Raw genomic sequence first — 27579 nt, 5'->3', positions numbered from 1 at the left:
ACTGACAAAATAATGTACAGTAAACCCCCACTTTGCGTGTCTTCATAGTGCGTGAAACTCGCTTTAATGCGAGTTTCACATAATGTAAAGCTGCTGGGCTGTCAGCCTGTCTAGCTTCCTGCAGCAGCGGGCAACTATGCAGGCTAAGAGCCCCTTCCCCTGCCTTCACAGAGCGACACTAGGGATGCCAGAGGGCAGCCAGGCAGGCTAAAATCCTCTTCCCACAGCGGCACTGCTGAAAAGCTGACAGCGGTACCATCCTGGAAGAGTAGGGAGAAGGGTTTTAGCCCCTCTAGCTGCCCACTAATGCAGGGTTTTAGAAGGGTTTTAGTCCCTCTTTTGCACCCCTCCCCGCCAGGATCAACTCCCCCAATCCCCTGTGGCCCCAGCTCATGTCCCTGCACTGAGCCTCCAGAACCTCCTGTGTGTGCAGGGCTCGGCTCCTACCCCACGCCCACCACCCCCACGGACCTGGCTCCAACGCCCTGGCTGGCTCAACACCCCACCCAACCCCCTGTGCCCCAGCTCCAACTCGCCCACACCCCATCTCAACTCCACCTCTGTATCCCTCTGCAGCCCTAACTGACCCCCAGCTTAACCCCTCTGGCCCCCTCCCATACCACAAGCCACCACTTAAGCACCCCCAACTGACACGAATTTCCTGGCACGCGAGGGTTGTGTGGAACACCACCCTTGTGTATCTAGGGGGACTACCATATTAGGTGAAGAGCTTTCATGGAACAGATCCACTTCTTCAAATCTGGAAATTCTGATAAAAGTAAACTAGCACAATGAGAATTTATCAGAAAGAAAAAAATTAAATGAAAACTGACAAATCAGCTATACAGGACAGAAAGAGGAGGGGGCAAAGTCTCTATTAAGTGAATGGCCTGAAATTACTATAAATATCAAACATGGGGAAATTGTCCTTGTAATGTGTAAAGTAATTGCTATCTCTATTGAGACTTAAGCATAAATTGTATAAGTCAAGCATAAACTCCACTTCAGATGTCTCCCTTTGTAATCTGGTGTTAAAGACTCTGTTTTAGGATGCAGATTTTCAGGCCTTTAATGCTATGACCTGCTCCACTGAAATGCTCACTGATGGGTTTATGTGTATTGAGATTCCTAAGACTAGGTTATGAGCTTTCATGCGTAAGAGCTATTTCTTCAGATGAAAAACAGAGCAGAAAAATAGAATCCAGGGCTTCCATCTTGGGGTCGGGGGAAGATTACCTGTTTTGAGTAGAATCAGTTGATGAAGCAAATTAAGAAGGATGTGGCCCATTCCTGCAAATATTAAAGGAGGGGGAATGATGTCTGTAATGCAAAAGATAGTTGAGATCTTGTATGCTGACCTAGTTTAATATGTGAAATTTGCAAATGAATTCCAGTGCTTGACCAACCATACTGAACTCAGAATAGTATTCTAGAAACTGGCAGTATCCTTTTAACAATTTGTGAACACTTATCTAGCATATGTATGTAGCTAGTCCTTGTGGACTAAATACATGCTCAGTAAACAATTATTTTGATCATCAAAGTGGTTCATAAATATTGCACACAGTTCATAATTTGCAAAAGATGACAGAAAATTTGCTGAAGAGGGTGGAATCCTAACCCACATATACAGGATGAAGAAGAACGACCACCAAGGATTAGACAAATGGAAAAGGAAACTGAAGTCTACAACCACTGGGCATGAGCAACCTGCTCATTTAGGCTTCATCTAGACTGCAGGCTTCTGTTGACAGAAGCTTTTATCGGAAGATACCTTCCAACAAAACTGCTCTCAACACAGCATATCCAGATACCAAAGCCCATCGAGAGAGCAGCCAGACAGATGAGATGCTCTCTCAACAAAACAAACTCCCAGAACCACGTCAGTCATAGTTGTGGATTGCCAGTTCCTTCCGAGAGCCACTGCCGAAGCCCTGCGGAAAGGTTAAGCCTGGGAATGGTTTGGGGCTGCAGTGGTTAAGCCTGGGGGGCAGGGACATGTTTGGGGCTCTGGGGTTTAAGCTGGAGGCAGATCAGACACCTTTTATGCTAGGAAAAAAAAAAAAGCACTGATTTTCTACATAACCTGTCCATGTTGCTTTCCCATATTTCATTTCTGATTTCTGTGGAGGGTTTCTTACTATACTTTTGGTATATTTTTATGAAAAGCAGATCTCTGGTGTGCAAACTACTAGGAGTATGTGTGGCAAAATGAGCTGGTAACTTGGGGAATGGTTTCATACTTTCAGGGATGACAAACCAGAGGGGAACAGTCTGAGTATCTGGTCATTAAAAATGCAAGGATGATGAATTTGGGGACACTTGGGACTGAAAGGGCTGAAGATGTCACCTTGCAAGGAGTAACTGGGCTGCAAAGAACCAGAATAAGACCTTATCCTTGTGGGCAGGCTACTGGTATGGGGGATGTAAACCACTATTACACAGCACCAGGTTGCAAAGTTACAGGGCTGTAGGTGACAACCAGTCCAGGTGAGCACAAAGCCAATATTCAGTCAGTCAGTCAGAGAGTCAGGAGTCCAAGTGATACTGAAAAGCTTGCCATATAAGGAGGACATGAGAAGCATTATAGAACCTGAATTATTTTCCACTTTTCTATTCTTCCACCAAAGAATCTCAAAGTATATCGGAACTGTCCCTCCCCTCACTCTTGCTAAGTTTGTCTCTTAACATGGAACGCAAGGCCAAATTCTGACTTACACCTCATGGAGTATCATTCATTTCAGATAAATGTCGTGGGCACCATAAAAGACAGCCCACATTTCTGTGGCTTCCCCAAAGTTACACAATAAATCTGAACTACAGCTTTGATTATTCGATTGTCTGGTCCCTGGATCACTGACCTAACAATCTTTGCGTATATCTGTAACTTCTGATAGCTCCATAGCAAGACCACAGACATTGGATTTTGCACAGTGCCTCTCTACTTAAAGCAATTCAACATTTGCCAAATAATGAGTTATTGACCAACAGGTTTTCCATTATGCATTCAGAAACATGCCATACCCTCATACCCCATTTTGAGAAGTAAAGCAAACGAGAAAAAGCTGGCCAAGACATGAGTTACCACTTAATTGTGGATATACAAATTATAGCTTGAAAAGTGACCATTTTAAAAAAGAAAAAAAAAAAGGCACCTACTGATTTAACAGATCTACTAGGGATGTGTGGGGGAAGACATCTTTACACTAAAGTAAGCTTTTACTACTACTGTACTTCTGTTAGAGCTAATTTTCAAGACTAGAATTCCAGTGGCAAAAAGTACGTATTACTAATTAAGATGTTTGACCCAGAACAAGAGAACACAACCTCAAATTCCCAGTGAACAGTTGGGAAAATAAAAAAATAAAACACACACACACACACACCCCACCTTATTTGTATATACTAAACACATACAAAATGGAAACAACCCAGACAAACTTCGGACTCCAGAATTTCATGTTTTCAGAATCATTTGCTTTTTCAGAATATTACTTCACTTCAGTTCCTTAAACTTCCACTTCCATGGATGCCAGATACTTGGAAAAGACATGACTTTATTTCAGATGAGATATTAAATCTATTAACACTGAGGTACTCCACACATATTTCAGTTTCACGTATAATACATTGGTAAGTATGAACCTAGGTGCTGATGTGATTTTTCAGATCACAACCATTTTACGCAGTGACAATTTTGCTACCTAACTAGTCTCAGACAATCCATATTACTGTAAGAGGTTCTCCCTGCCCCAAACACAGCCTCAATTTCATTTGTCTTTAAAAACCTTTATATAATACTTACATACATGCAGTACATATTAATTAGGTACAGGTCTTTAAACACATGTATCTATATGAATGTATGTATTTGTGCATATATGTTTACTCTGTCCTACCTCAGTGAAAGGGGCTGAACTTGACTAATTCTTGAGTTCTTTTTCAAACCCCTCTTTGAGTGCAAGTTAGTTTGATACTTTAATTGCCTCTTGAAAAACAGAATAATCACTACAGCAATTTCTTTCACAATTTGTCATCAAATTAGGCATATGCTTGGTACTCATAACACACATCCTCCACATTGATATTATTTCATAGGTAGTTACTCAACATATACTTTTTGTGCATCATTTTCAGATTTGGCCTTCCCCACAGAGATGCTATAGAAAGCTATGGATACACAAAATATGTCCTCATGACCACAAGGGAAATGAATGCAAAATGGCGGAAACATATTTCACAAGTATGTAATTAAAGGGTGACTACAAAGATGCTTGAAAAGTTAAAGACACACAAGTCAAGTCTGTGCTTCATGGTAGGCTCTGTAAAAAGGTTCATGTAAGTAATTTGGGAATTGGGTACTACGTGACAGATGCACACTTCCAACAGATTTGCAACTTTGTCTATTTCTTAAACTTCTTATTTAAGGAGTAAAGGTTCAAAGCGAGCATCAGAGATAACGTAGCATAAAATTCAGGGAATCAGAGTACATTTTTCCTCTTTTGTCAACATATAAACATAGGTCAAAGCTCTTCCACTATACTTTATCTTGGGAAAGTTAACCATGCTGATTGTACTGTTTTTCACTTTGCCAAAATTTACTCTGCAGTCACTTATTTTCATTATGCTGCACATCAGTTCAGGCTTGCACATTCATCCAAGCTAAATTTACTTTATTGGACCTCTCCAAGAATTAAATGATTAGCATGAAGTTTCAGTGTTGCTGTCAGTGGCTATGGAATTACCCAGTCTTACAACTCAGTTCCCTCACTGAATGGCTTTTTGATGGCTAGACAGGAGGATTTGAAATATAATTCACCTCTCATGAAAAGAAGATTGTGGTTTCATCAGTGTTCATTTTAATTAAAAATATACTAAAATATGATTCCCATCTGAAGAAGTAGGATATACTTCCATCAGGAATAATTACTGGATATAATTTCACCTAGCAAAATTTATTAGGCCAAAACCTGCCCTCATTCTGAGCCATTCAATTCCGAGCCAATAGGACTTCACAGATCTAAACAATGACCAAATTTGTGTCCACTGACAAAAATGACCAAATTTGTGTCCACTGTCATCAGCGGCCACTGACAAAAAATATGTTTCATCAGTGCAGGAAACGTAGTTTGTGTTTTAACAATCACTCATATTAACTGTAAGATTTTATTCACTTGTCCTTTGAAATTATTTTAATAAAATTCTAAGAGTGGTCGAAATCTGGCCTCACTCAAGGCAATGGAAAAATTTTCGTTAGCTTCACTGGGAACCTGGATTTCCCCATCATTTATTCTTCTTTGCCATCTTAACATTGCTGTGGTCATATTTTCAATCCTTTGCCACTCTCCCTACAAACACACTCACACATTGAAAAATGAAAAAGAACCACAATATTATGAAGTGTTATATAGACATACACATCTTGATCTGGATACACACAGAGCTGGAAGGGACCTCAGAAGATCATTGAGTCCAGGCCCCTACTCTCTTGGCAGAAGCAAGCATCAGCCCTGATGGGATTTTTTTTTTTAAGTAATCTATTTGCCTTAGACCCTTAGTGGATTCCTCAGGGATTGAGCTCACAACCCTGGATTCAGCAGGCCAATACTCAAACCACAGAGCTATCCCTCCCCATATATAAATCGTGGCAGTTCAGAAGTAATATGTATTCACCTCATGAATTATTGGGTAAAAATCATGGAAGTAGCTGAACAAGATTTCACATATAGATATTTAATTTGTTCATTACCCTCTTAAATTTCAAGAGGAAAAATGAAAACATATCTGACAATAAAAATATTATATTAATCTGGCAATGCACTTGTACTTTCTAGCAGGACATTTTTTCTGGTGGAATGCACTGGAACAAAGTTCCAGCACCTTTTTTCCATTAGAATACCAGAAAAATGTTCTTTGCTGGTCCAGCAGCAGCGCAGGGACTGGGGCAGGAGCCCCAGCCACTCCCACAGCAGCATGGGGACCAGGGCATTAAAACTGAACACCCTAACTCCTATGAGGAATCATCAGACTTGAATTCCAGCACCATTTTTCCTAAAAAGCAAAGCACTGAGTGCTAGACAGATCAGTGAAAATAGCAAAGCCACTTAGACTACTCATGGTATATTCTAAATATCAGAGCAGAATGGTCCAAAATCTTCAAAATCATGGACCCAAGATCTAAAGTTCATAGACCACACATGATAATTTTATACTGTAAGGTCATGTAAGACTAGATGAGGACAACGGCATGTAAAGGTTCTTACGTTATGAAATCTGGAAGCTATGGCACTAATACATTTTGTGGATATAACAGAACTATAACAGAGCAGCTTTCTTACACAATGAAGAATTTTATTAGTGCTATTTTTGGCAGGGTAAGAAAGAGATGGGGGAATACATACATTTATTTCATCAAAAAAAGTATGAAAAAACCTGATAAATGAAATGGATACAAATAAAAGAGATGAAGATGAAAAGATGACATCATATTTCTACTGAACTTGTGCTAGTTTTATTCTTTCCTAATATTGAGAGGTCTGGGGGCGAGGTTTTTCTTTTATCAGAGCATCCATATCAATGTCGATGCTGGCAGTAGCATGTCAAAAGACATGCATCCAGTGTTTTATTTCCCATTTGGTTATAGGTCTTGGATTTCACTTGTTTCATCACAGAAAATGTACTCATATATATATATATATATATATATATATATATATATATATATATATATATATATATATATATAAGTACTACTGAACATTGAATATATCTTGACTAGAGAGTCTCTTAGCTTGGGAAAATGCCCCTTGCAGACCAACTTCCAGAAACTATCCTGACCATATTTTTAAGCAACAGTTTGCACAATTCAAGCTGAAGATCTAGTGACTGTCTCCATTGTAGCTTCCATCAGACTGTCAAACAAGTGGAAACTGGACTTCAGTTTGTCAAAGTCTGCAAATCTCTTGTTAAACTCACTAGATATAGTTTCAATTTTTTCTGCGACACCTGAGAAGTCTGCCTGGGTATCATCCCTCATCAGTTCACAACGAGAAGCAAAGTGTGCAAGCTCATTCTTCAATAAACACATGCTGAATATTGCAGCTTCTTATGGAAATCTTCTACGTATCCAACTAGCTGGGAAACACTGTTAATTTGTAAGCTCAGGTTTAGCACATTCAAGGGAGTTGTCATGTCTGTCAGGAATGCTGGGGGAGTAAAGCAATTGTTACAGTTGATTTTGATATTCATGCGTGTTGTCAAGTTGCTCATTCTGAAGAAAGGAAAGGATTTCTTTCTGAAGAGAAAAGAAATGCATAAAAGTCTTCCCAGCACTCAACCCCCTGAAATTTGAGTGCATTGCTGTAATTTAGTTCCTCAACGAAAGATACAAATTTCCAATGTCTCGGAGATTTGTTGCCACCTCTAAAGTAAGTTCACTATGCTGACAGCATTGTCTGTAATATCTTGCCACATAATGCTTCTTTTCTTCTGGCCACTCTAAGTGCTTGCTGGGTACTCTGGCTCGGTGAGCGTTTGTGCTCCAGGAGTGCAGCGTGCCTCTTTTCAATGACTGGAATCATCTCATCGGAGTTAGCTTCGAACCAGTCGTTCGTGTTTCTAGCTCTTCTTTCAAAACACCGACAAGGCTGTGTTGTAAACTGTATCCCTCAGATGTTGCCATTTGGATGTCACATTGGCGTCCCCAGGGCCGCTGCACAGATTTTCCTGGGAGGGGGTCTCTGAACTTTTCAGCTTTCTCCGAGTTTGCCGTCTTTCTGGCATAAATGCGGGGCCTTCCAGCAGGTTTAGAGTGGTACAGCTTCTTGGGTCTCAGCTTGAGCTTGGAGCAAACTAGCGAGTGATCTGTATCACAGTCAGCACCATGATAGCTGCGTGTCAGAAGGACGTTTCTGAGGTTATTATGCCTAGCAATGACCACGTCTAGTTGATGCCAGTGCTTCGAGCGTGGGTGTCTCCACGACACTCCGTGCTGTGGCTTCGTTTGGAAGAAGGTGTTTGTGATGCACAGATTGTGGTACGTGCACAGTTCAAGGAGACGCTGTCCACTGTCATTCATTTTTCCCACACCGAAGTGTCCTAAGCAGGAAGGCCATGAGGCCCAAATCAGCTCCAACTCTTGCATTGAAATCACCCAAGATGTACAGTTGTTCACGAGCAGGTATTTGCGCTACAGCAGCACTAAGCATGTCATAGAACTTGTCTTTTACTTCTGGTGTGATCAGCTTGATCAGCTGCCTGTGTGCCTGAGCTTTTGTTGTGCAGAGAGGAGCAGTTTGCAAGGTGTGAATAGGGGGGTTCCCTGCCAGGTGAGCCTTCAAGGGCTGATTAGACTGGAGGCAAGGCTTTGAGCCAGGCCTCACCAGCTAGCAGCTCTCTCTATAAGAAGGGAGCTTTCAGCGAACTCTGTCAGCAGTGAACAGGGGCAGCAGCTAACAGTGAAGGGAGTTTGCCTCTGGGAGTTCGCCAAGGGAGGAGCCCCGTGTTTGTTGTCCTTTTCAGGTATGGTGTTCCACCTGTGCCCTGCAAGGCAGTACTATCAGAAAAAAGAGTCTCTAAAGAGAAGAGCCTGAAGAGCGATGGGGGAAGGTGGACCTGGGGGCACTGAGAGCAGCTGGGGGGAGAGGGGCCAGTGCAGTGAAAAGGGCAGACACGGGAGCAGATGGGGGTAGTGGGTTCGGGAGGATCCTATGGTGATGGTAGCTGGGGGGGGGGGCGAAAGGTGGGGAGGAGGGTCCCGGGGATATGAGGTCATTGCTCCACAGGGAGCTATGATGACTCGTGGTGACAGGGAGGTATGAAGTAGTGGGATCCTTAACCAAATTCTCCACACCCCCCTGCCTTGTGGGTTCTCCTAGGAAGGAGAAAGGCTCAGGGAGTAAACCCTGACAGAAAATCCGGAGTGGAGTCCGAAGGCGGTTCGGTGTCAAATTCTGGCACTGTCCCAGCAACTCCTGCAGCTGAGCTGGTACCAGACGTGGAGGTTATCTTCTCCTTTGGACTATATCAGTAAAGCCGAGAGGGGGACACTGGTGTCTGGGCACCCCAGAGCCTCCATAATAAGAACCCAGGCTCGCACCCGGAGAGGTACTCCGGCATCGCTGAACAGCGTTGCATCAACACGGGAGGCAACAGATACTGGTTATAAGCTCTTGCTCGATTGGCATAGAGAATGAGCGCCAGGGGTCGCCTTCGATGGGGGGAGAGATCCTCGCATCTCACTGGACAGTCACTGCCTGCAAGCACTTAGAGCGGCCAGAAGAACAGTACAGCAGACAGCCAGGCGCTGTGCCAACAACCACTGGCTCCAGCTATGCAGCAGCATCCACACCTGTGCTGACTTTGGTAATCTCAGAGGAATGTATGAGGGTATGAAGAAGGCATTAGGACCCACCCAGAACAAGATGACACCTCTGAAATCCAAATCTGGTGAAGTCATCGCTGTCAAAGCCAAACAGATGGAGCGCTGGGTTGAGCAAGACTCTGAGCTGTACTCACGTGAGAGCATTGTGGTTGACACAGCCCTTGATGCTGTCGAGCTCCTACCAGTAATGGACGAACTGGATCAAGAACCAACTGTGGATGAACTGAAGAGAGCCATCAACAGCATTGCAGCAGGAAAGGCCCCTGGCCAGGATGGTATACCACCAGAGGTCATCAAGTGTTTAGCGGACACACTCCTGGAACCCCTACATGAGCTACTGTGCCTGTGCTGGAAAGAGGGGGAGGATCCACAGGATATGCGTGACGCTAACATTGTAACATTGTATAAGGACAAAGGAGACAGAAGCAACTGCAACAACCACTATGGAATCTCCCTCCTAAGCGTCACTGGTAAACTGTTCGCTCGCGTCATCCTTGGCAGACTCCAGAAGATTGCTGAGAGGGTGTACCCTGAATCGCAGTGCGGGTTCCGTGCAGAGAGGTCTACCGTTGACATGGTCTTCGCTCTAAGGCAGCTGCAGGAGAAGTGCAGGGAGCAGAGGAAGCCACTCTACATAGCCTTCCATCAACCTGACCAAGGCCTTTGACTTGGTCAGCAGGGATGGTCTGTTCAAACTGCTCCACAAGGTAGGCTGTCCTCCACGGTTACTCAAGATGATCCAGTCGTTCCACAAAGACATGAGAGGAACCATCCAATATGACGGCGCATTATCGGATGCTTTCAGAATCAGGAGCGGCGTCAAACAAGGATGCGTGCTTGCTCCGACATTGTTCGGGATCTTCTTCGCACTCCTCCTGAAGCATGCCTTTGGATCTTCAACAGAGGGCATCTTGCTGCACACAAGATCTGATGGGAAACAGTCTAATCTTGCAAGGCTGAAAGCTAAGTCTAAGGTGCGGGAAGTCCTCATCAGAGACATGATGTTCGCAGACAATGCTGCTGTAGTGTCTCACACAGAAGACCAGCTTCAAAAACTGCTGGATCGGTTCTCCAAAGCGTGCAGGGACTTTGGGCTTACCATCAGCCTAAAGAAGACAAACGTACTCGGTCAGGATGTTGCTGAATCCCCATCAATCAGCATTGACAACTATACGTTAGAGGTCGTCCATGAGTTCGTTTACCTCGGGTCCACCATCACTGACACCCTGTCGTTGAACACTAAGCTAAATAGGAGGATCGGAAAAGCGGCCACAATTCTGTCCAGACTCAGCAAGAGTGTGTGGAATAACAACAAGCTGTACACTCACACCAAAATGCAAGTCTACAGAGCCTGCATCCTCAGCACCCTCCTTTATGGCAGCGAGACTTAGACCCTGTATGCCCGCCAGGAAAAGAGGCTGAACGTCTTCCACTTGCGCTGCCTCAGGCGCATCCTTGGAATATGATGGCAGGACAGAGAGACCAACACCGCCGTCCTTGAGCAAGCCGGAATCCCAACCATGCACACCCTCCTCAAGCAGCGTCGACTGCGCTGGCTTGGCCACATCCACAGGATGAATGATGGAAGGATTCCAAAAGACATCCTGTATGGTGAGCTAGCCTCTGGCAAAAGACCTCCCGGACGCCCCCAGTTGCGCTTCAAAGATGTCTGCAAGAGACCCCTCAGAGAGGTAGACATCGAGCTGGACAACTAGCAGACGACCGCAGAAGATGGAGGCAGGGGTTACACAAGGGCCTTCAGAAGGGCGAGATGAAGATCAGACAGCTAGCAGAGGAGAAGCGAGTGCACAGAAAGCACACTAAGGACTTGCCAGACACCCACCACATCTGCAAGAGATGCAGCAAGGACTGTCACTCTCGTGTGGGTCTTCACAGTCACAGTAGATGCTGTAAATGAAGTCCTCAATTGAAACTATAAAGGGCGTGATCCATAGTCTATGCAGACTGAAGGATGCCTACTACTACTAATGCTTCTTAGTGAATAGCGCAGTGTAGTGTAAAAACAAACAAGAAGTCCTGTGGCACCATATTGACTAACAGATTTTCTTGAACCATAGGTTTTCATGGGCAAGGGCCCACTTTGTCAGAGGCATTGAAACGGAGACTCCAGAAGCAGGTCTAATTATACAAGCTCATGAAAGGAAGGAAGTACTAATCAAAACAAAGACCTTAGCTAATGAGGTCAATTCAGTCATGGAGGATGTGGCTTACGTCGACATAGGCTCTATACCCTGTCTACACGGCTCTTATTTTGAAATGGGCGCTATTGCTCATAGAATGAGGTTCACCTATTTCAAAATGTTTCTACATAAGCCAACTGCTATTTTGAAATTATTTTGAAATAGCAATTGTATTGAGTCTTTGCCCACAAAAGCTTATGCGCCAATAAATCTGTTTGTCTAAGATGCCACAGGACTTCCCATTGTTTTTATTTTCTCTGTCTGAATCGACTCACTCTTTACATTAATATAGACCATTAAATTTTAATACAAAACAGGTGAAAAGCAGAGTTTGGCAAGTTAGCCTCATTTTGTAGTGTTTCTCTCACACATGTTGCAAACAGAACAAAAAGCAGTCAAGTAGCACTTTAAAGACTAGCAAAATAGTTTATTAGGTGAGCTTTTGTGGGACAGACCCACTTCTTGAATTTCATCTATAAAATGGCAACATTTTGCAGGGGCAATGGAGAGGGGAGCTTTCACTTAGAGAAACAGGAAGACTCAGGATTTTATTGTTTTCTATAACTCAAACAATAGTGGTGAAAGGTGACATTTTGCCTCATAACAAAACAGGAAACGGTCATGAAAAAGTCAGTTCAATCAATTCTGAAGCAAAAATGGGTAGTTTTGTAAAAGTTTAATAAATTGCAATAGTACTCCTAAGACGTCACTGAATCCTTGCCCCCTCATCCACTCCAACCCCACTGTAACCAACCAAGCTTTGCACATTTTAATACAGTTAGAATCATTTTTCCTAAGGGATTGCTCATCAAATATGTATTATGATCACTGATAAAGGAATGGGTGCATAACTTCATTGTTCTGCAAGAAACCAATGGAATTGGACAGAAACATCATCATCATACTAAAATAGAATTACAAACGTTTTTAAACACATTTCTGTTGGCACATTGGGAAATTATATGTAAATTTTATTTTAATGTTTAGTTGGAGAAAAATAATAAAAATAACTACAAAAATTATGTTGGCAAATGAGCACGTGATATTCTGCTTTAAAGGCAAGAAGGCCCTGTCAGTTAGTAAATCCAGCATTTGCCAGCTGGATTTAAAGAAAGTTCTTAAATAATTACCACATAATGTTCTGAATAGCTAATGCTAACTGATTCACTCAGTATTTCTGTTGAACATTGTTGCAGTGATCCCAAAGCAATGTTGAATATACTTAACTCAGTTTTAATGTCCTATAGTCAATAACCTTAATCAACACTGAAAATGATAACGTTAGTCCAAATTAACAAAAAAACAAGCTAATAGCCTTGTCATCTGGTTCTAAACAGTACGCATAATGTTTTCTTTGGAAGGCTTAATTTTAAATTGCCTTGATAATATACATCATTACTATTATTTGGCAGCAGTGCTGCAGCAGGTGCCAGCAAAATGACTCAGTATCTGCTAAGATACAGCCCACACATCTGCACTTTATGTTCACTTATTAGGTAGAGTAACAAGATTAGTTAAGAAGCTGCATCTCTTTCCTTTTAAAACTTGCATAGCAAATGTATGCAACTAACAGACCAGTGTTTCTTAAACTTTGAGACCACACAATACCAAACAATAATATTTCTATATGTAACACCTATGAAAATTTTCTTCAAAAATACCATTGTCAGACCAAAGCAAAACACAAAAAACACAAAAAGCTAACAGCAACACATACAGCAAAACCAAAAAGAAGTAATTTAATCAGGTATCACAGCAGTGAAGAAGTAACACTGCATCTGGTTTTAACAACAGAAAATAGATACCATCAGCATATGATCTCAAAAAAGTGACAGGCACTTGCAGCACACCTGTGAGCTGTTCATTGCACACCAGTGTTCCACAGAACATAGTTTAAGAAACACTGTAATGACAGAGGCCCCTATTTGTTATCAATCTAAAGCGCAATGTAAGATTACAGTGAATATAACATTAAAAACTTAAAGACTTCTTTCATTATCTAGCCATAACTTGGCAAAGCAAAAAACTCTTAGTTTAGGTTAAGTATAGGTTAGTCTCAGAGTACAGCTATTATCTAGTGGACAAGGCTGCCCGACCGATATATTCAATATACTTACCCAATAAATTAGATTACAAAATAAGTACCACATGTACCAAATAATTTCTCATACTATAATGCTAAAAACTAATCTTCTCCTCTTGACCACATAGAAGCTGGAATATTATGCTTCTATAAAAGTCTTCTTTTCAGAGTCAAATCCCAACACATGCAAGCACATCAAAACTGGGCTACAATTCTCCTCAGCGGTCACCTTTTCTGACACTTTCATGTATACTCATTTTCTCACACACACACACACACACACACACACACACACACACACACACACACACCCCCACCCACCCACCTGCAAACTGATTCACTGCTAGAAATTTGCCAGCTAGCCTCATTTACTATGTTCATCATGCTTTGCTTTGAAGTTTACAATCTAAACACCTACATAAATATGCAATTCAATAAAATTTAAAAACACTTATGACTGGCAGTATAGTGAAGGTGACCCAAATTCTGCTCAAGTTTAAATATAAAAAAAAATCTGAAAATTAATAAATTATAGTGTTAAAACAATTAAATCCCAGATTACATCTGTCATTGCTTTTCACATTTATAACATCAAGTTAATCTAAACTCATGTGATTAATACACTTTTGCTACTTTTCTCTCTTCAGTGACTAGTGAGAAGCAGAAGCCATGACTACCAAGGTGTTTGCATTTCAGTTCTTTGATTCTAGGCTTAAATCTGATACTGTATTTGCATAGAAACCTGATCAGCTAACCGTTTAAATATTTTGGAAGTGATCACTCAAATCAGTTTTCAAAATTTGAATAGTAACTATTGGATCATACACCTACAGAGATCTAAATGCTCTCAGCTTCAGTTATTCATGCCTAAATAGTTATTCTTATCTTGTAAAACAAAGTGGACTGAATTCCGACTAAGTTCCACTGTGATCTATTGGGTTTGAACAATAATAATATAGCCATATATGATGATTTTGAACAAACAATGAGGCTTTGAAGTTCTTTAACCTCAACTGTACATTTAAAATAAAATTCTGTCCAACTACAGTGTAGTTTTTTTCTAATAATTAGAAAAGGTAACAATTTTTCATTTGACAAAGATTATTAAACCAAGAGAGACAAGAAGAAAACAGCAAATATCCAGTAATACAAATAAGTACTACGATGAAAACCAATGTACCTTATATTTATGGAGCTTAATGCTGCTGGGGCCATCCTTTAACCTTCCAGATATCTTAGGATATGTGTTCTACATGTAATGAAAGGGGTTTGGTATGATTATGCCAGAATGTGATGCATTGCCTGATACTTTTGGCATGATAACACCACTTGTCTATACGCAATACTTTCGTGGTGCTTGAGTTCAAACTATATAATATTATAGAATTTAAAGTCAAAATAGACCAACAGATCCCTCGACCTCCTGTATATCACAAGCGACCAACATTCTCACACTAATCACAACAACTGAACTTTGACAAGTAGTATAGACTTTAGGAGACTAAAATATTATTATGTGCCACAAGCATACAACAGGAGAGACCAAGATGCTCCAATCCCTTAAACTCTTTCACTGACAAGGAACAGATTAAGAGACTTATCACCAGATGTTCTTAGTAATGGCAAGTGACCTACCCTGCATACTGCATAACACAGAAGAAGCTGGAAAATGAAAAAAAGGCACTGCCAATCTAACCTGGGGAAAATTTCTTCCCAACCCTGGACATGCTAATCAGTTAGACCCTGGGCATAAGAGCAAGAATGAGCCAGCCAAGCACCTGAAAAGAACATCCTGTAACATTTCAGAGCAGTAGCCAATCCTATACAGTACCCCAGGTCCAGCAGACAACTTTGATGCTTCAGGAGGAAGGGAACATAACCCACACACCAGAACACGTAGGTAGGAAAAAAAAAAATCCCTTTCTTGACTGCTGCAGGTCATTGGCTGAAGCTCGGCAGGATGAGATTGTAGGTATACCAAGCATGAACCAAAAGCTTCCTCAGAGCTCCTGCACCCTGTCCCCTACAATCACAAACATCCCAGTTATTTTAAAAAACACCCGTTCAAATTGGTCCAGCTGTCTGCTAAAACGAATCCATGTGTTTGTCTCCAAACTCCTACTAGGAGGGTGCCTGAGGAGATGCCTGCCCCACCAGGCCTGAGTAGAGGGACAGGGCCAACAAACCCTGTGATAAGATGGACAAGGCTGAGAGTTGGACCTTTTAAGTGATGATGGAGCCCACGAGCATAAGAGACATGCAAAACTACTATGAAACCAGGGAGTAGGGAGCTGCATTACAGAAGCCCTGCAATCAGTGTCTGGACTTAAAGGCCATGTCTACACAAGCCCCAAACTTCAAAATGGCCATGCAAATGGCCATTTCGAATTTTACTAATGAAGCGCTGAAATGGATATTCAGTGCTTCATTAGCATGCGGGCGGCCCCGGCACTTCGAAATTGACGCACCTCGCCGCCGCGCAGCTCGTCCCGGTGGGGCTCCTTTTTGAAGGGACCCCCACCTACTTCAAAGTCCCCTTATTCCCATGAGCTGATGGCAATAAGGGGACTTCGAAATTGACACGTCCTGCCGCTGCGCGGCTCGTCCCAACGGGGCTCCTTTCGAAAGGACCTCGCCTACTTCGAAGTGCTGCGGCCGCCCGCGTGCTAATGAAGCGCTGAATATGCATTTCAGCGCTTCATTAGTAAACTTCGAAATGGCCACACAAGTGGCCATTTCAAAGTTTGGGGCTTGTGCAGACGTAGCCAAAGAGGGAAAAGTGGAAACTCAAGGAGAAAACAGAAGATTTAGGATCCTAGCCCCAAGGTAAGAATGCACCCAGTGGATGGTGGAGAAGGAGGAAACAGCCTTAGGAGAAAGTTTTGGGACAGTGAAAACCTTGGCTGGTGGTTGTAGGGTCCCTAAGCTTGAACCCAAAGTAGCAGGCCAGCCTGGTTTTCATATGGAGATATACCTATCACATAGATCTATAAGAAACCACAAGGACTAGTAGGAACTGGAAGAGATAATCAAGTGCAGTCCTCTGCCCTCACAGCAGGACTTGTCACCTTCCCTGACAGATTTTTTTAAATCTATTTATGCCAGATCCCTAAATGGCCCCTTAAGGATTGAACTCAACCCTGGGGTTAGCAAATAAAGGTTCAAAAGCACTGAGCTATCCCTCCCCAGTGACTGGGGAAGTGGCAGAGACTCAAGAATGCAGAAAGCAGCTGCTCAACAGGACTTCTTTATCCCAGAAGAGGAGGATCACAGTGATCTGGCTAGAGGACCAATCCACACAGAAAAAACACCCTGAGTGATGAGGAGGTGTAACCCAACTCTAGAAAGAGAGAGACTGCACAGGACCATGGAGAGAGAACCCAAAGGTGGTGGTATCAGACTAGCTGTGAGCTAAGCTAATCTATACATTATATATAGCACCCCAATGGAAAGTAGCAAAGTCTGCGACTATTGAATCTGTTCTGGTACGGCCATGATCTGAAGAAGTGCATGTATCCCACAAAAGCTCATCTAATAAATTATTTTGTTAGTCCTTGAAGTGCTACTAGACTGCTTTTTTGTTCTGTGACAGGGTGTTTTGGAACCTCACTCTTGTGGTGGTTAGAAACAATTCATTCATGACCAGTTTATATCCATTTCTTGTGGTGCCAGAATTGTCCTTGAAGCTAAATAACTCATCACCCTCACTGGTATTTATCTCATAATGTAGCTATAGGGAGCAATCATATCCCGTTCTCATCCTTTGTTTTCCTAGGATAAGCAAGCCAAACTCTTCCAATATTCTCTCCTAATACAGGCACTTGCTCATCCTAGCAGATCTTATCTGAACCTTTTCTGGTTTGAATTCATCTGTCTTAACAAGAGGTGACCAGAATTGTACACAATATTCCATATGAGCTCTTACCTGCGCTATGCAAAGGAACAATAACACTTCTCTATCTGTACCGAAAATACCTCACCTAGTACATACCTTCACAACATTTGACTTTTTCATAACCACAGCATAATGATGTCTCAGTTATCCTGTGAGTGGCGAGCATATCCAGGTCTCTCCCCTCCTTTGCCACTTCAAACTGATGAGCCACCAGCTTGCAGCAGAAGTTCTTATTCCACCCTAAGTTCAGGACCTTGCAACTGCATACTGTTTCTGTTACTTAAATCTCCAGTCATTCAGAACCTCCTGTATAACATTCCGATCCACCTCCGTTTTGTTGATGCCTTTCAACTTTGTATCATCAGCATATTTCATTGGTACACTCCTTCCTTTTGCACTAACAGCATTAACAAAAACTGTATTGCTGTTTTTTCCCTTTCCAGGTTTTATTTCAGCAGTTTCATCAGCTTCAGTCAAATGACAATTTATGTTCCAGATCTTCAGTGTCATGTGGGACTACACGCTCATTATATTCACCTGCTGTGCCCCTTTTTTAAAATGCACATCTAATAATTGATTTACAGGTTGCATGACAGTTTAATTCATTTAACTATTTTATTTAAGCAAGGTCCTCCCTTAATGTAACTTTTTGTCAGCTATATATTGACAAAATGTTTTAAATTTTATGCATAATGTATTTTTTATTGAGTAGCTCAGCAAGTCTTGATTGCCAGATCCTTCTGCATTGCCACTCATTGCCAAAGCAGGAGGAATAATTTTAGGTAAGACTAAACAGGAATTGTTTCTCTATTAGGAAATTTTTCTGCATTCCACCTTCACTCTGAGTAAATAATCCAGCCAAGCGCTAAAAGGAACCACGCCACCAGAGACATCATACTTTCGATAACTTTTGGAAGAAAACCTTCCCTACTTTTGGAACTTTTGTAAAAGGGATTCTCTTCAAACTTCAAAAATAAATTCAGTATTAGGATGAAAACAAGCCTGAAAAATTTCAGTCTCAGAGGTAGTTTGGGAGGAAGCTATCTGACACACTCACATTGTACTAATGTGTTACAGTATATATTGTACAGTAACATAATGTGATACTGATACAGATACAGTCCCTCTCAGGGGTATCCTCTTTTTCATATGGTAGCCGTATAGTGTGTTAATATCCTGGAAGTTACTATAAACCCTGTTTTCTGTGTCAGTTTCCTCCCAAACTACCTTTGAGACAGAGTTAACAATAAGATAAAGAACTGCAGAAAGAATAGATTGAGCACTATAATATGTATAATATCACAGAGAAGAAAAAACATGGACCATTTTAATGATTTATAGCATAACACTTGTACATTAAGGGAACAGCCCTTAAAGGACAGGATTAAATTAAGGGTGTTGAATGACAAGAGAACATTAAAAAACATTAAAAAAAATACACTCCCTCTTTTACTTACACATCATTATTAATGTGTTTGTATGATATCCATAAGTGTGTGCAGATTTTAAACTTATTCTTACTTATTTCTCTTATGATCAAATATCAGTATTTCACTCAGAACCAAAGTACAGAAGCCTACTTTACTACAACCAGCTATTCACAATGTCAAGCAGATTTTCTTTTTCTTATTCTTTCCCAGTACATGAGACTCTAAAAATGCAACCCTTAGCCATCCCTAACTTCCACAGATATATTAAGAAATTCACCATTAGAAGCTGCAGCAGTACACACTTTCATGGATGTTTCTTAAGCTTTTATTTTTTAAGTTGCCATTCATGAAAATAATGCTTCATGTTTCCTGACACTAAACCAACGTAATAGGCTTTTTGAAGTGTTCCTCAAAGTCAGCTCATCGCTCAGAATACAAAAGAGGTCTTTTGTTTTGAAAGTTCAAAATGTAAAGCTTGATGAAGTGTGTCAGTAAGGCTATGTCTACACAGCACCCTGAACTTGAAATAACATATGCCATTTGTGCTATGCAAGTTGTGCATCTTATTTTGTGTTTATTTCAAAATGGGCTTTTCAGCATTTGGCTCATTAAGGATTTCTTTGTGACTCCTGATGCTATAACTGTGAAGTAATCAAAAAAAACCCTCCTGATTATTTTTGATAAATGGCGAGTGTCCTGGGGTAAACATGTATCACATTACCAATCACTGTCTACATGCTGTTCTTTAAATAGAGATTACAAAAAAAACCCGAGCATCAAAGCCGTGATTCTGAAAGCCCAGCTTTGCTGGACTGGGCATGTCATACGAATGGAGGAGTCGAGAATCTCCAAGCAACACCTCTACGGTGAGCTCTCCCAAGGCAAAAGGAATCTGGGTAGGCCTTGCAAGAGATATAAAGACTGCATGAAGGCCAACATTGCTCATGCTGGTTTAAAACCAGAACAGCATGGAAAAGACCGAACAGGCTGGCATGCTCTCATACAACACTCATATGACAACTTTGAAGAGCAGCGACACATACACCTCATTGATGCTCGTGAGAGGAAGAAAGCAACAGCAGCAGCCACACCAAAAGACCCAGGACATTTCCCTTGCCCCTCACTGTGAACGCCCATGCCGTTCAAAAGCTTGGACTCCTCAGTCACATGCGAGTCCACAACTGATGTGCCTGTGCAAGCTGAAGATGTCATCGGCAGACACGATGGACTACCTACTACTAACAAAAAGTATGGATTGATATTATTTATCAAGCACTGTCTCATATTCACATGCATTGGGGCTCTTGAATCACTGAGATTTTTACTATCAAAACAAAAAGCAGTCAAGTAGCACTTTAAAGACTAGCAAAATGGTTTATTAGGTGAGCTTTCATGGGACAGACCCACTTCAGGCCATAGCCAGACCAGAACAGACTCAATATTTAAGGCACAGAGAACCAAAAACAGTAAGCAAGGACAAATCAGAAAAAGATAATCAAGGTGAGCAAATCAGAGAGTGGAGGGGTGGGGGGGGGGGATGTCAAGAATTAGATTGAGCCAAGTATGCAGACAAGCCCCTACAGTGACTCAAAGTTCCCATCATGATTTAAACCATGTGTTAATGTGCTGAATTTGAATATAAAAGCCAGCTCAGATGTTTCTCTTTCCAGAACAGTCCAATAATTCCTTTTCTGTAACACACATACCTTGAGGTCATTAATAGAATGCCCCATTCCATTAAAATGTTGACTAACTGGTTTGTGGATCTGGAGTGTTTTGATGTCTGTTTTGTGCCCATTGACCCTTTGTCTGAGGGAGTTAGAAGTCTGCCCAATATACAAAGCATCTGGGCATTGTTGGCACATGATGGCATATATCATGTTAGTAGAGGAGCATGAGAAAGTGCCCGTGATTCTGTGAGTAACCTGGTTAGGTCCAGAGATGGTATTTCCAGAGAAGATATGTGGACAAAGCTGGCAGCAGGCTTTGTTGCAGGGAAAGGTTCCAGGACTGGTATTCCTGGGATATAGACTGTGGGTGTTAGTGAGAATCCTCATGAGGTTGGGAGGTTGTCTGTAGGAGAGAACAGGTATGTCACCCAGGGCCTTCTGGAGTGTGGTATCCTGATTAAGGATAGGTTGTAGGTCTTTAATAATTCATTGCAATGGTCTGAGTTGGGGGCTGTAGGTGGTGTTCTGTTCTTGGCTTTTTTGGGCCGATCTTGGAGTAGCTGGTCTCTGGGTATTTGTCTGGCTCCGTCGATTTGTTTTTTTTACTTCTCCTGGTGGGTAATTCAGGTTTATGAATATTTAGCAAAATTCTTGTAGTTTTTGGTCTCTGTCAGTTGGATCAGATCAAATGCGATTGTACCTAAGAGCTTGACTGTAAACAATGGATCTAGTCACGTGTGCAGGATGGAAACTAGAAGGGTATAGATAAGTATAGCGATCAGTAGGTTTTCGGTACAGTGTGGTACTGATCAGGCCATCCTTGATTAGTACTGTAGTGTCCAGGAAATGTCTCTCTTGCATGTTGTAATCGAGGCATAAGTTGATGGTGGGGTGTAGATTGTTAAAGTCTCTGTGGAATTCTTCTAGAGTCTCTGTACCATGGGTCCGAATCATAAAGATGTCATCAATGTGTCTTAAGTAGAGGAGTGGTAATAGGGGATAAGAGCTGAGGAATCGTTGTTCCAGGTCAGCCATAAATATATTAGCATATTGTGGGGCCGTGCAGGTGCCCATAGCAGTTCCACTAATCTGGGGAGGTATAAACTGTCCCCAAAACGGAAATAATTGTGTGTGAGAACAAAGTAAAAAATCATGAGATTTTTACTGATTTTAAAAAAAATGGCTCTTCTTACTATTTTGGTTGCTGACCCTGGTCTAACCAGATTTCATCTGCCATATCAACTTATCAGATAATCTTCCTCACTTCTCTCCTGTGATGTGTTGATATATGCTGGCAACAGCAGCCCTTTTACTACCTATAAGTAGCTATTTTTCAGTTCAGAATAAAGTGCTGCCTGAATATACTACATTACTTTACATGGCAAGTTTTGAAATGAAAGATTATTTGATGATATGCCAGATGAAGTTGAGAAAGTCTGGCACTGATACTTAGGAGTGCTTTTTCATTCGAAGTCTCACCTCTCTGATGACAGTAGTAAGTCATATAAAATTACTGCATTTATTTCAAAACTATTTTCTGGGTTTTTCACTGGAATAATTTTGTTACGGACAGAAAAAAAACATAATGGCTATGTTCACTTACAACAAAAATAGTCTCAGCATTGGTACAACAAAACTCATTTGCTTTATCGGAGATCTTTTTTCCTTGTTTTAAAAAAAGTAATATGTTTCTATTTTTATAGAAGCCCGAAACACAACATAAAGCTGGAAAAATGTTTCATTTTACAGCTAAGAAGAGAACAATGGAACAATGAAAATGACATAGAAGAGCTCTATGTTTAAGACTATAGCACTCATTTATATATTTCCCTTTCATTTAAATTCTGATAGCAAAAACTCTGTAGTAAAATAGTCCTATGTATGGATGCTCCAGCAATATAACAAAGGGCTTCACTGGGCTCTGAATAGCAGAATGTAAAAAGCAAACTACATTATTTTTAGAGGAGATAAGAATTTTTTTTAAAAAAAAAAAAAAAAAAAAAAAAAAGGAAAAAGGTATTTTCCAAAAAACCTATCAATCAGTTTTAACAGTGATAAGAGGGACTAGTTTATCCTATAAATGGAACATTTGCATTACATTGAATTTCTTCAATCTAAACCACTTCTGTGCCACAAATTGTCTGCATCATCAATCAATTTAAAATGAATTCTTAGAGCAAGTTCTCTCTCAGTTCAGTGTCTTGGACGCTCAGAATTCCTCTTCTTTTCACAAGGCAATTTACCAAACAGATAGATTTTTAAAATAAATTAAATTACAGATCAATTCACTTACAATGGTGTCCACATTCCAGAAAGGATGTTAAGAAATTGGAAAAGGTTCAGAAGAGAGCTACAAAAATTTGGGGCTAGTAAGAAAGTAATTTAAGGCTCTGCAGCAGAGAGGTCTGGAAATACCCTGCAAAATCTACAGAGGCAGAAAGAACACTGGAAAACTCCAAAGAACGTCACACTCCCTTCCTGCTAGTGACATGGCTGGTTCAACCCACAAAAATGCCACAGCTGACAATCTGCACGATCAATTTTTATCTAAAAGGTATCATAATACTACTATTCGTGCCCTACACCTGTAATAAGCACAGTAATATTCTTTTGGCTATAAAAATCCATCCAACCTTTAAAAGAGAATACCAAATAAGAGTTCTGCATAAGCTAGTCTCACGAATAGAAGTTTATTCAATAAAATATATTGCCTCACCCACCTTGTTGCTCTAATATTCTTGGACCCATATGTCCACAATAATGCCACATACAAGTCTTACCAAGAGTAAGAACTAATTGAGCAAAAAATCTTGTGTATATCTCAATTACTATCCCAACATACGGTCACAAATCTGAAAATTATAGCTTCTAAGTACAGCATGCCACAAAAGTCATTCTCCATGAAGTTATAAATTTAGTTTTCATTGTTAATTTTGATTCAGAGACCTGAATAAATCTTCACTATATGTGTTCCAATACTAAGCTGTCACTCCCTTTTTTCCTGCTGAACCGCTTTGGAACATTGTACTGGCACCTTTTTTTTTTTTTTCCAGCCCTGCCATTTTGGCAGACAGCTGGGCTATGCTCTCCATTCCGGACAGTGGGAGGACAGCAGGCGCAAAATGCAGCTCAGTAAGAGCTGTACAGGTGGCTCTCCCTTCCCCGCTTCTGCATGAGGGCACAACTCCTGCTGGGAGCCACACACTTCCTCCAGTCCTGGCATGGCTCCTGTGGCTCCACATGGGAGCCATGCAGCACCTGCTGCTCAGCGTTGTCCTCGAGGCAGCTGGGGAGCTGCCCAATGCAGATCCGAGTGGCAGTCCAGACAGAGGAGGAGGAGGGTAGCAGAGTCCCATGCCTGGCCACGCTGGGCAGGGGCAAATGCAGCAAGAATGACTGCGACTGATGTGGGAAATCTAGATATGGCAGTCAGGACGTGTGTAGTACCCAGCCTGGCCCTGCTGTGCTGGGGAGCCTGGACAGCGGGGCAGCTAGTGCCTGCCTGAGGAGTCCCCCCTCCTTCCGGCTGCACTCAGCTCAGGAGCTTCCGCAGGGTGTTGGATGCAGGCCAGAGGTGCCTGGCCCTGCCACTGGAGAGCTGGCAGGCAGGCTGCAGTAGCTGTGCTGCAAGAGGACAGACAGCGCCTGATGCAATGAGGGTTCAGCCAGAGCTAGTGGTATAACTTGACCTGGACATTGCACCAGCAGCGGGGGCCTCTGCTTCTCAAGATGCCCCACCAGGCACATCTCCAGGCACACGCATCAGCTAGAGGCTCTCCTGGGGGCTGAGGTGAGGGAGGGACCCCAGCTGATCTGGGACATCTGCAGGGTGGGTTCACTGGTGCTGGAGATCAGAGAACAGAAGGAGCTGTGGGCCATGGCTGGAGGCAGCTGTGTGCTCTCTGGTGTGGAGGCTGGGGTCTCCCCTCTGCCTTCTAAAGCCCTTGGTTCTGTTTATGCCAGTCTGCAAAGATTCTTCTGCAAAGCCATTGTGGAGTGTCTTTAAAGGTGCCCAGAGGTCATATGGGCTAAATTCTGGATCAGAGAAAGATAGGGCTAGAAGGGGGCTGGAGAAGTCAGTCCAACCTCCTGCAGAAAGAGAGGACCTGGTGAACGTAGCCATCTCTGCCAGGTGCTTGTCCAGCCTGTTCTTAGAATCCTACAGTAATGCAGATTCCTCAGCCTCCCTGGAATCTTAGCTACCCTTATTTAATCACAGAAATGCAGCCCCCCCCACCCCCCTGCCACAACACAGGGTGCCAAGATCTGTGCTGTGAGGCACTTCAGTGACTGAAGTAAGGAATGTGGGTGAAAATCATGAGCAAGATTGGAAACTATAGACCCAAATTACCCCTTGCCAATACACTGCAGTGCCATAAGAGAGAGGGCAAATACATTGCCTGGCTGAGGAGACGACTAGACCCCAGATGAAGAAAGATCTTTGGCCACAACAGGTGTTCCCTCTATTTTTCCATGCAGAGGAAGAAAAAAAATTATGTGCACCAAGAGATGGTGTGATGTGCACCACCAGTAAAACACATGTTGGTGGCTAGGGGTGCTCTGCTAAGCAGCTGCCCATGCACTCAGCTTACAGGAACACCAGCCCACAGTACCCACCCAATTCTCCAGTACCCACACACTGAGCCTTTCATGTAAATCAATGGTTCGGTATTTCCTTCTGAGCTGGAGCCTTTTCTAATCGCACAGAGTTTGCCCAGAGTTGGGAGGAGAAAGGACGATTAAACCCCACCCAGTCCTTAATGCTGCCTCAAGACACTAGTGCTACATGGTGTGCTTCTGTGATTGGAAGGTAATTCCAGCACTCTTTATTAGTACAGCTGCTTTGTCAGTCTCCTTCTGGAGTGTGACACTCTGGCCACTCTCAGCAAGGAGTTACCCTAGGGGAAAAAAAAAATACATCAAAGCCCTCAAGACAGCTCAGTCCAATGGCTTTAATTCAGATTAAAGATGTAGTAATGAGTTGTGGTGTTCCTGCTAGGAAGAGTGCAGGATGCTCTTGGCAAAACTCCCTTGGAAATTAGAAGGGCTTCTGTCTGCTGCTACTTAGTTGCTCGGACACTAAATCCTGTTCTGTAATCAAGCAGCATTAGGTAGATAAACAGCTTGTAAGCGCAATAATACTCTAGTAATGTGTACATCCCAGTGGCATAATGATCCTGTCAGAATTGTTCATAAGCACTATGAATTTTTGTATGCTATTGTGACAATTGAACCACTTTTATGAAGTGGGGTGTGTACAGATTTTATTACAGACGGAGGCAAAGTCTATGGGGTTAGTTGACCAGTTAACACATTTTTAAACACAACTGACTTGGGATTGTGTGGTGGTTAATGTGTTAATTAAAACAAACATTTCTATGAAACCTTTTCAAAATACATGCTTGCTTCAGTTAAGGATGTAAGTTTTTTTACTGATCAGTACGTCCCTAGTATGCAAAAAGTTATACTGGTATGAAAGTGCTTTTTTATTCCTAACTAGAATAAGACATACCACTTTAAATAGGGGCTTTTCTTCTACTGGAACCCAAACTCTCACCCTGGGGATACCTGGCTTTGGTGGAAAAGACTGGGATGAGGTAAGAGTCAGGGTCTGGGAGTGCCTGGCTCTGGGGGAGAGGGAGGGCATTGTCCCTCATAAGCATTCTGAAAATCTGGCAACCCTGGATTAGCCTGGCCTCCCACGTGGCTGCCAGGGATATGCAGCGGGGTTGAGATGCCACCCAGAGCTGCCCAGTGCATCCACAGGGCAGCTGCATACAGGAGCCTCTTTGTGCCTCGCAGGTAGCCTCGTTTAAGTGGCTGCTACCAGCATGTTCCCCCCACGGAGTGTGGGGCAGGCAGTAAATGCACCCCGCGTGGGCACCAGTGGGCCAGGATTCCTACAGTCAGCCTTCAGCATACCCACCCACCCGCTTCCTGCGCAGCCCCGTCACAGCCCACCATGAGCAGCCACTAGGGACTTGGGTCCCACTGAGATGTGGGCACAGTGGATCCACCACAGTCCCCCCCCCAACCCCCGAGACAACGTAGGCACTGAAAACATGAAGCATATTTTGGAAGTCTTTAAAAGCAAGTCTGTTCTGTTTTGCTTACAAACAGCGGTACCTGCTTATTCGCAGAACAGGTGTAGGCGTGCCCTGTTCTGACAAACCCCACGCCATGGTTACATAATTCTCAAGAATTTGTGATCCATGTGTCAGGAACATTAAGTCAGGCAAGCCAACAGCAGCAAATCTGGCATACTGTATGTGACAAAAAAAAAAAAAAAATCCTTCAGAGGCTTAGTTTAGGAGGCAAAGTCAGACATACTTGGCTAGCTAGGTAACATCTTCCTCTCACCACATCAGTAAATTCCTGTGAAAATCTGGTCAAAGCCTTCCATGTGACAGCTTCAAGTTAACCCCCCTCCCCCCCAAAAAAGCCTGTGCCTTTCAGTAACATGTAACAACTACACTGAAATGTTTAAGGTGTTTCTGAAAACTGCAGCAGTACTTGTACAGCAAATAGGGGTCAGAATGTCATAACCACATTGTTTTGTGCCCACTCACTGCACATAATCCTTTGTTTTATAGGAAACAATGGCTGCCCAGTAAAGTCAGCTAGTACATCAAATTATTACAGGCTAATAATGCAAACTGTCTTTTTGCCATTACAAGTCACATTGCAATTTGTAAAATAAAAGCATGAGGTCTGATTCAATTGCACTAGTGTAGGCAGGAGCAAATTGAATGTGGCTGCTATGAAGGACACTACACTCCAACATGATTTATGCCTCTGGCTGCATCTATACTACATTCCCCTTCTGGAGGAGGAATGCAAATGAGGGATATTGAATATGCAAATGAACTGCTGATTTACAGATTTTATACTTCATTTGCATAATCTCATGTGATCATG

General features: G+C 42.3%; 1 protein-coding gene across 1 annotated transcript in view; it reads right to left on the bottom strand.

Annotated features, from left to right (window-relative positions):
* THSD7A (thrombospondin type 1 domain containing 7A) overlaps positions 1-26903 on the bottom strand; it is a 489942-nt gene extending 463039 nt beyond the window's left edge. Inside the window, exon 1 of the mRNA XM_074984678.1 lies at positions 26788-26903. The gene's annotated coding sequence lies outside the window, so the exon portion shown is untranslated. The remainder of the gene's footprint in view (positions 1-26787) is intronic.
* Positions 26904-27579: the final 676 nt, after the last annotated feature.

Source organism: Carettochelys insculpta, chromosome 2 (genome assembly GCF_033958435.1).
Source record: "Carettochelys insculpta isolate YL-2023 chromosome 2, ASM3395843v1, whole genome shotgun sequence".
Taxonomy (NCBI): Eukaryota; Metazoa; Chordata; order Testudines; family Carettochelyidae; genus Carettochelys; species Carettochelys insculpta.
This window is presented reverse-complemented; position numbering and strand designations above follow the sequence as displayed.